The sequence below is a fragment of the Sinohyriopsis cumingii genome, chromosome 1, assembly GCF_028554795.1.
Source record: "Sinohyriopsis cumingii isolate HCF-2022 chromosome 1, ASM2855479v2, whole genome shotgun sequence".
Classification (NCBI taxonomy): domain Eukaryota; kingdom Metazoa; phylum Mollusca; class Bivalvia; order Unionida; family Unionidae; genus Sinohyriopsis; species Sinohyriopsis cumingii.
This window is the reverse complement of record NC_142961.1, coordinates 83,059,530-83,070,331: the sequence shown is the minus strand read 5'-3', so window position 1 is coordinate 83,070,331 and position 10,802 is coordinate 83,059,530. Positions and strand designations below refer to the sequence as shown.

Below are 10,802 nucleotides of genomic sequence, written 5' to 3'. Positions count from 1 at the left end.
AGTCTTTGGTCGGCTGGGGATCGAACCCACGACCTTCCGCTTCGGAGGCGGACGCTCTAACCACTAGGCCACCAGAGCGGTCCTCTAAAATAATTTGTATTTGTATCCATTGCCCGTAATGTACACACAACACATCATGCAACATCTGCTGCGTTATGGTTATTTTAGTTTCAAAGAAATGAAAAGAGAGCAAACAATTGAAACAAACAGCAGCCGCATCTGTTGTTTTCAGTTTGAAATACATGGTCGGTCAGATCAAAGTACTTTCTTCACGTTAACTTCCTTTTCTTGTATCCAAATATCGATCAACATCGACTAATTTTTCAAGTTGACAGGTGTCTAGAAATTTTGAAATTATTCCCCAAAAAAATCAAAAAGTCCAGTGTGTGAATTTTAATGCACAGACTAGAAATAGCAGTGAGATTTTTATTTGCTGATAATTCGACTGGTTTCAGGTGTTGCAGACTTGTTTCATTTTTATGTTAATTTATATGTTCATTTGACTACCATTTGAAGTTTTACAAGTTAACATCATGTAGAGATGTTGTATTTTTCGAGTAGTAAATGTTATAGTGATTATTTCGTTGTTTACATTGACTGTACGCGTATTTCAGCATGGGTTGGTACATCGCAATAAATCGCAATACGGTTTTGGGAGAATCGTTGCACACCTAGGAATTCGCATCACTAATTTTGGCGTACATCATCCATCTGCGCTAGCCAAGGTTCAGATATGTTAAGCCTATCTACACCTTGGCAGATCATACAGATATTCCGGTCTGTGAATTTCATTCGTTGCAGCGGCAAGCCACCACATTCCAATCAAAATCAGGTTGTTCTAGTTTGAACACCGTTCCTCCAGGATCGAGTCAAGTGGAGCACACAACTGGAATGAAATCATAAATAAGCAATTTTCCACTGCCGGTCCGTGTTTGTACGAATACATCATTTCCTTCAAATACGCATGTAATGGCTTCTCCCTGGCATATAGTCATGCATTCGATGTTAAACTTAAAAAGTCACCTTTTAAAGCCTCCACCATTCTCCGCAGACGTACAACGTACCGCTGTTACACATTATTGGTTAGTTGTCATTACATACAGCGGAAGACTACTCATGAAATCAAATAGATGTCACTAGGACCAAGTTCTGAAATATATGTGCGATCCGTCAAGGTGTAAATAGAGATGTTGTTGTTGTTGTTGTAGGGTTTAAAGCCATTTTTCAGCACAAGATAGGCTATACATGGCGGCCAGTATTAATGGTGGAGGAAGAACCCGGGAAAACCCCGGAAAGAACCACCGACCCACGAGAAGCTACTGGCAAGCTTTCTCACATACCCACATTGGCTGAATCTGAGACTCGAACCCACGCAGACAGAGGTGAGATGGCAGTGATCTGTAACGGTGAGCGCTTTAGACCACTCGGTCACTGTAAACAGAGTTAACACATTGCAACCTCGGCTAGCGAAGATGGTACCTCAGCGTGCTTGTAACAAATGCATTCATGAACCTTTAATTCATCTTTGACGAAATTCGAGAATTACGAGAAAAGACATTCTTGCTGATTTTTCAAAATGGAGTTATGAACACACCGACGACAGTTGGAAATAAGATCAAGTCCATCGTTACCGGAACTGTAATCGATATGTTAAAGTCTTGGCGCACACTCTCTCTGGTTATGATGGACAATTTATTTAGAAATATTATTTAGAACAAGGAACATGATTTCCATCATCCGTCATGAATGTTGCTAAAGTCATTTACATGAAAGCAGGAAAAGTACAATTTAATGATTCATTGAGTTAATTATCCATGTCTTTAGAATGCCTATAACGTCTGGAATGATCGAAATTGCAAAACGCTCTTTTCCACAATGTTTAATACGGAAGATAATCAACACATAGTGCTATCAAATTTGCCATAAACTGACTATTACGATCCTGACGGCATGCACATGAAAAGCGAGCAGCATTCTACACACGGTACCAGTTTCCCTGTTTAGACTCTTTTTATTTTCAAGAAGAAATGTGGAATAGCATCGATCCCACGTAGACATTTTACGATGGCATTTTGGACAATTTCGACAATGATGTGTTAATAGTCTTCCAATCACAATATCATTAAAAATGACAAAACCTTTAAAACAAAATATAATAAAAAATGTGGTAAACATCAAGTACAACAGGTTTATCGATGGAAAATACTAAAATCGCAGACCCAGTCCCAAATAAACATATTTACCTCTAGTGACAATGATCCTATTTAACCCACATTCATAGAGAAAATATTAGCTATGTATTATTTGTTTACAAAATGAAAAGTTACTGGTCAGGTACACAATGAACTTGATTTTAGACAAGATCAAGTCCAAAATATAATTATAAATACAATAAAATCATGGATTGTGTGAAGTTAGTACTTTTTCTGCATTTCTTATTCGGTCAAAGTTGATGTCTTCTTCGTATTATGTACATTTTTGTCTCGTTGTTTTAGATTCACATATTAACGATGAAGGATGAAATATATGATCACTTTAAATTGTTACTCAAGATATAATAACTTATTCCTCTAGCAGTAAAGATGACCACAAAGCGCATCATTTATACCAGGAATAAACAGACTGTAAATACGATAAATGATATATTAATCAGGAATTAGAAACGAACTATGCATGTGAATGGGTCCGAAAAAAAGCAACATGAATAAAAATGAGAGGAATAATAACAATGTAAATTTATGTAGAAACAAAACAAACAATGTCTGTAGAAATAGTTATGTTTCCTTAGGTGCCCAAAATACTCATTGCAATCCTCTTCGTGTTACAGTTATGACTTTAAGGATTTCAGGTAAAGGTGTTAATATAAGTTCGTATAAATACTAAAGGCATCAGAGGGAAAACAGATTAAGTTAAACTTGTGTTAACTTCTCCAGATAACAACATATATCTGCTTGACATCTTAGAGACAGCATAGATGGATATGACAAACCTGTTGACAGAGACAGGAAGGCAGGATGTGGGTGACTCCTAGAGTCAAAAATGGTACAGTTTTCAAAAGAAGGGTAGATCTTGAATTCAAAGAAGTTGAATCATTCTTGATTCAGATAATCCCAGAAAAAGCCAAACCCTATCTTGTGTGTTGCATATGTAGACATCCATTCTCAAATGCTGACTGGAACAAAGATTTTGAATTTTAAATAGAGATAGAAAATGATGAGAAAGAATTTTGCATATTAGCTGACATAAATAGGGACCTCTTAAATGAACAAATTAAAGAAACGTTGTTTGGATTTTGTTGAACCATCTTGGATTCTGCAAATAGTTAATGAACCCACTAGGGTAACATCCTATTAAAATTCTCATATGGACCATATATGGACACATAATACAAATAATGTGTCCAGAAATTTTGTTCCAAAAATTGGTTTAAGTGATCAATTTGCAATTTTTCTCGAAATAAAACATAATAACAATGTAGGAGAAAAAATTATTCATAAATAGATCACGTACACGTCTGTTAAAATTTTCAATAATGATAATTTACCACCTAAACCATTGTTTGTTAGTTTTCTTAATTCATTATATACTATCGATAACTGTATTTTAGACTTGACATTGTCCAAAACCAAGTTCATTTTCTACCTGACCTGAATCATTGATTTTAGTTTTGAAAACAACATATTTATCTCAGTCTGAGTCAAGAATAATGGGAATTTCCCATGAAACGCTGGATCTACCTGTTGTTTGTCACAGTTTCTATTATAATTTTAGTAACAGACCTTCTAATAATAACTAAGATTTTATCTTGTAACTATTTGGAATGTTCCTAAATGAAATTTTCCATTAGGTAATAGTTTTTAGTAAAAAATGCTAATCGTGACCTAATGTCAAGTAGAGTACTATATAATCTTGTTTATCTAGAAAGTATTCATTTATGTTGTAAAATCTGTGCAGAATCAGTTGTATTATTTTTGTGTCCAATATATGATTTGGGCTAGAATTTATTAATCAAAACTATTTATTTAAAGTTATTCTTCTCTGGAAATAAAAAGTACTAAAAAAATAACATTCTTGAAAATAGGGACTTGAATTTTTGTGAAATTCAAATAAGGATACATTATTGTATTGTATTAGTGTGACTCAACAAAAGACTGTTCGCACATCACTACGACACGGATCAAAATAGGCACATTAACACTTCCAGCGTTGGATTTATTTTGGAATACCACTAAAGTTTATTTAGAACTTTGATCATTAGGACTTGTGTTTGATATTATAGGATTATTTGGAATTTAATTCGCATTACCGTAAGTTCTCTATGCACTGTTCACCTTGTATTTTAAGGAAATAAATTAGTTGTTATATTTTAAACAACTTGTTGGTTTTCACTCTTTTCTATTTCTTCGTTTAAGACCATAGAGGTGTAATATTACCTAGATGCATATGATAGTATATTGTGCATGTTTGATATATTAGTTTATTATATACTTTGTATATTTCTCTCTGAAGTGTATGTCTCACAGGGTACACATATATTCCATTGGAATTACTGAATCTTCCTCAGCTTTGAGTACACTTAATAGGTTATCAATCTGCATGTTCTTATCTGGGCACACCATTCGGTCCATATATATATATATATATATATATATATATATATATATATATATATATATATATATATATATATATATATATATATATATATATATATATATAATTTATTTGTTAGTTACTTTTATTTTATTTTATTACATGTTATTGTAATGTAACATTGTATGCTAGACTTGACCTTGTCCAAAACTGAGCTCATTTCTGCTTGACCTGATTGACTTTTTTTTAATTTTATTCGTTGTAAACAACTAATACATAGCTAAATTATTATCTGCATGTATGGGCTTAATATCAGGATCATTATTAATAGAAGAGTTAAATATGTTTTTGGGGTCAAAGTTTTGGAGTTTCCTAAGTGAATTATACATAAACCAGGTTACTGTTTTGTAAACATTAGGATCATTCTAGAAGGTTATTTTCCATCAGGTATCTTTTTTAAAAAAAAGAAAATGCTAAGTAACCTGAAGTCAAGTAGAGAACTATATATGTTGTAACTGTAAGGGCTTGGTCAATTGTGCTTTAACATCTAGCACTTTCAAGTTGTATATTATATGCTGTGACCAGTAGTTTTGGGATGGGATCTTTTTGTTCAAATTGTTTAATTCAAATGATCATATTCTCTGAAAATACAAAAGTACTCTGCTAAAATTCTTTGGATAAAGACATTCACTGGAATTTATACTGAATTCAAATCTGGAATTATATTACTGTGATTCAACAAAAGAATGTTGACACGTCAACACTTTAATAGCTACCACAAACATCATCGACTTCAGTTTTTGGATTTCCTGGGGACTTTTACTGATTTTTATTCAGGACTTTAAATTAATAGGACTTGTGTCTGTAATTCTTGGACTATTTTGAGATTTCATTCACAATACCGTAAGTTCTTTATTTTTCTTCTGATTTTCACTTTGTATTTAATGGGTAATAAATTATTTGTTAAATTTTACAAAGCTTGTTGTCTTTCACTCTTTTCTGTTACTTATTTTAAGAGCATAGGATCCTAACATTTGTTGATGTTAATTTGTTCCAAGTCCATATTTTACCTGGAAAGAAGTTGAACTTGAAGAAGAAAAAAAATTAAAGATACACATCACATGGTGATTTAAGACATATATAACGAATTAGATATTTCGCTGTTATGAGTTAGCTATCTCGTAATTGTGAGTTAGTATCTCGCGAGATAGCTATCTAGTAATTATGAAATACTAAGTTGAAATTACGAGAAAACTGTTCTGATTGAATCTGGCACTGACAGGCTTTCATAGTTTAACAGCCCTCTGATTGTTACAGGAAAAAAATAAGAATTTAGTACATTTACGTACCTACGGAGGCCTGTTAATGCTACATTGAAATTATATTTAACATTGTAATTACGACTTAACTATCTCGGAATTACCGAACACCGCTGAACACCATAAAATACCACCGAACACAACTTAATTACCACCGAAGACATTCAAAATAAACACAATACTTGAAAACAGGTAAATGATGTGTAATTTCAGCTAAAATGATGTGTATTAAGACGTGATTTTCTTGTAAGAAATATATCTACATAAACCGGTTTTAATACGTGTTATGAAATAAATCCGTGTTTGCTCATATTTGACTGAATCAGCCAACACGGCTTGACATCTATAATTTAAGAAAGTAAATAAAATTCTTTTTTTTAAATCACAAATTGTATATTAAATATGTACCAAAGCGTATTAATTTTCGCTAAATAATAGAAAATTCGGTCATAATTTCCTTCATCCGAACACCATCGAACCCAATCAACGCCACCGACCACTATCACATACTGCAGACCTCCACCGAAGACAATAAAATTCGCTCCGAGCACCGAAAATAAATTAAATATACTTGAAACGGGTGGATAAAGTGTATTTTCAAATTAAATGATATTGATGAAAATATGATTTTGTTTCATAAATGCATAACTAAAATAATTTCCATACCAGCTATGACAAAAAATATTCTGTTTATGTTTACATGTATGTTATTTTTTCATTTTATGTTATATTATTTCTCCATTACTTTCTTTTTTTATCTTATTTATTACATTTTGTTTTCAATGGACTTTGTTTTGTTACCTTTTTACATTTTAATAAACTTTTTATTTATTATTTCGTTTTTTCTAATTACACTATGTATGATAATTATTTTTAAAAAAATCAAAATTGTTGTACACGTAAATTTATCTTTTACTGCTTCTCTCAGACCGAATCCGTTTGCTTTGTCCTGTTTATTTTGACTTTTGTTTTTTGCTGGAGTTTTTTTGCTAGTGTCTCGCCTTGTTTATGACTGAATACAGCCCATGTGAAGAAGCTATCATTGTGTTGTGTCTCTTTCTTTTATTATCACGAAGGAAAGTATTAAACATTTTCCACTTTTTGCGATTCTGCTTTGCCTTTCTGATATTCTGTAGTGTTTATTTTTTGGGGTCAGCATATAATATTCTGCACAATGCAAGGCAGCGCGTACATGTAAGCTGAATGTTCACATATTAGAAAAGTTTATTAAGAGACTATGGTGTCGATGGGATACCCTGCTTACAACAACTTTAAAAACATGATTGATGCTTTCCGCATTGTTATTTGTCAATAACTTTTTTGATTCTTTATTACTTATACGACTGGGCGCATTTTGGAATTCGTTAATTCTGTGTTTTAATTTTTTCTCTTAATATTTTACAATCTTTGGATAGTCTGCACTTGTCTTTTAATTCAGATGACTGCATTTGAAACAGGAAACTGTCATCCGATTTCACAATACCTTTTGCTTCAGATATTAAATCCATTATTGCGACTCTGTCTTTGGAATCTTCTCCTACTCGACTTTGTAAATAGTGTTTGACATTGTCTTTGAGGTGTATAATACACAAACAAGAAGTAGCATTGGGAAATGTATCTTCAATTGCTTTTGTCATGGCTGTTTCTCCTCCGTTCCGAACTCGATGTTTTCTGGAATGCATGACTCAACAATGTTGAATATCATGTCTGAAGAGAGGTGGGAAAAGAAAACCATTTACAACAATATCATTTAAATAATGTTATTTTTACAATTGGAGAACAATTTATGAATTTCCAAAGCAACGTATTTTCCCGGATACATCCTGGAGTGTTTTATCAGAACATGTCCCAAATAGGGGTGGGTATAAAGTGTGAAAAAGACTCCTTTTCGCGAAAAGGACTTACCGTACACGAAAAAGAACGACGATGTTATCGTTAAGTTTCAATCAACATTTCTATTTCACAAATGATAATATATTGTGTGGTAAAATTTACATAGCATTTAATACATCTTTTTAAAAAGGGTCCATTTTGCGAAAAGGGGTTACCGTCAACGACTATTTAAAGACTTAATTTCGTCCTTAGAAATGTTACTATGATATAGCTTTTTATGATTATCAGTTAATATCTCTTTTGTGATCGCGTCAATATAAAAATCTAAATATGAATCACGTCCACTAGGTGGTGTAAAAGATGATTTAATTGTGTTAAAATAACCCATTTTTTTAGAATGAAAAGAAACCGATTTACTCTCTGAATTGTTGTATGCTGTATCATTAAAAAAAAATTATTTTAATTTTAGGCGTCTAGAAAAATTACAAATTTCTTCAGCTAATTTAATTTTATTGTGACATTTTGGTTTGGGACAAAATTTTAGCCCTTTGCCTAATAAAAAATGGATTGATCGCCTAAATCATTTTCACCCGACGATTAAATTTACTTATACTGCATCTAGTACGCATGTTTCATTTTTAGATGTAAATGTAATAAAAAATATTGATAACACTATCTCTACAAATATTCATATCAAGGAAACTAATATCCACCAATATGTGGAATATTCTTCATGTCATGTAAAAACGGTATACCATATAGCCATGCCAAAAGATACCGACGCATTATTTCAGATGATTGTCAATTACAAAATTCTTTGAATAAATTACGAACATATTTCCAACATAGAAATTATCCTACATATATAATTGATTCTGCGCTGAACAAAGCCCGTAATCTTATTCAACATGAGGCTTTAAACACAGCAGAATGTAAAATAGAGAGAGATGTAATTCCTTTCACAATACATTATAATCCTTCATTACCTAATATAGGTCGTATAATTAATAAATATTGTAGTTTCCTAGATTTATCCAATAAAACCAGCGTAAAATCACTTTACAAAATTAAACCAATTCTCGCTTATAGAAGACCCAAGAATTTGCAAGATTTTTTAATTAGAACTAAACAGACAGAAAATAAAAAAATACACTTTTCGTCATGTAAATGTAACAGACACTGGTGCTCTCAATGTGTAAACATAAGAGAAAGTACTTCTTTCAGTATTACTAATACAAAAGAGGTATTTTCTCTACGTGATGACACTAACTGCATATCAACTGATGTGATTTATTTAATAACCTGTAAAAAATGTAGCATGCAATATGTTGGACAAACACTTCAACAAGTTTCTAAGAGAATGAATAATCATCGCTTTCATATAAAAAATTATAGAGATCTTCAGTTTTCTTCTAATATTTCAGCACACTTTAACACCAATAATCACTCTCTACTCGATTTTTCTTTCATGCCAATAGATATTGTCACAAGCATGGTGACATGAATAGACTCATAAAAGAAACTTATTGGATTCATAAGTTAGATACTTCATATATGTAGTAATAACAGTGCCATTCTTGTGATACTAAATTTAATTGAATATGCATGTATTATACATGAGTAGTAAGTAGGGTCACCCTACGTACAATGGAAATTAGCATTACAGACCCCCCTGGGCAAATCTACGTACAATGGAAATTTAACATGGCGAAAAATCGTGGGCAAATCTACGTACAAGGGGAATTAACATGGGAATAAATCGTGGGCCACTTTACGTACAAGGGGAATTTAACATGGGGAATAGAGTTTGGGCTTGTTTAGGGACAAGGGGAATTGAACATGGGATTTTTTTTTTTAAAAATTTAAAAAAGGGTAGGCAATTGAAAAGTCATTCTCTTTTCGAGAAATATGGCTGGCCCTGAAAAGGGCCTTTGGTTTTTCTTCTTCTGTTTCTAATTTCTTCTTTTTCTCAACCAACTTCTTATTTTCTCTCCTACACTCTTTCTCTTCTTTTCTTTCTTTTTTTTCTCCTCCTCTTCTTTCTTCTTCTCTTCCTCCTCTTCTTTCTTCCTCTTCTCATTTTCTTCTTCTTTTTAAATTTTTTCATTCCATTTTCTTATTCTTATCCTTTCCTCTTCATCCTCCTTCTCCTCCTTTATCTCTTTCATGACACCACTTATTATGTCCTTTACTTTTCATACGTCATTAATTTCCATCTTTACACGATGGGGACTATAGGAATAGTTGTCTTCATTCAGTCTTACTAACATCTGCTCCATCATTCCTAAATTGTCTAAAACCTCTTGTAATTTTTGCATTCTGTCCAGTTGGTTCGAAGCCATCTTCTTTGTAGAATGGTTTGAACGACGAATACTGTGGGTTCTTATACGAAAAGCGCGGACGTGAAGGAAAACATCCCCTTAAAAACATGAAATTGATCTTACCTAGATCATGACCAAACAACGCGCGGACGTGAAGGAAAACATCCCCCTACTTTCTCATTTCATATAATAAAACCCAAACTATACTCTCCACATACGCTAAGAAACCCATAATCTACTATTCACACAAACATACCTGAGCTCTTACAAACACAAACACACAAACACATACCCTCACATTTTTTAAAAAGAGTGAGTGTTTATATTCACACTACTCTACCTACACACATTGGCAAATTGATGGTTATTTCTTTTCTTGAGTATTGGGTAGCCCTTAAAAGGGCTGTTTTTTTTTTGGTTTTGAACTCCAGATGCACCTATCTAATGGTTGCACCTTCCAGGCCTGGCGCCACACACACATCTTCGACTCCAGTCTCTTTTTACTTTTTGTCTGGAGAGTGCAGAGGCGGGATGATTCGCTTCAGCACCCCAATCCTCTGTCTCTGGTATCTTATAAGTCATCCTCTCTCCTATTTTCTTTTCCTCCTCTTCCCTCTCTCTTCTCTCCCCCTCTTCCTTCTTTATTCTTGCTTCTTCTACGATAGCCTCCGCTGATAGTTCATTTACTATGCGCCTGGCATATTCCAGGTGCATCTGGAGTTCTAGCAGTTTCACA

General features: G+C 32.9%; 1 non-coding gene across 1 annotated transcript; it reads right to left on the bottom strand.

Annotated features, from left to right (window-relative positions):
- Positions 1-78, bottom strand: Trnar-ccg (transfer RNA arginine (anticodon CCG)). Its single transcript has one exon. It is a non-coding gene; the product is annotated as a tRNA-Arg (tRNA).
- Positions 79-10,802: the final 10,724 nt, after the last annotated feature.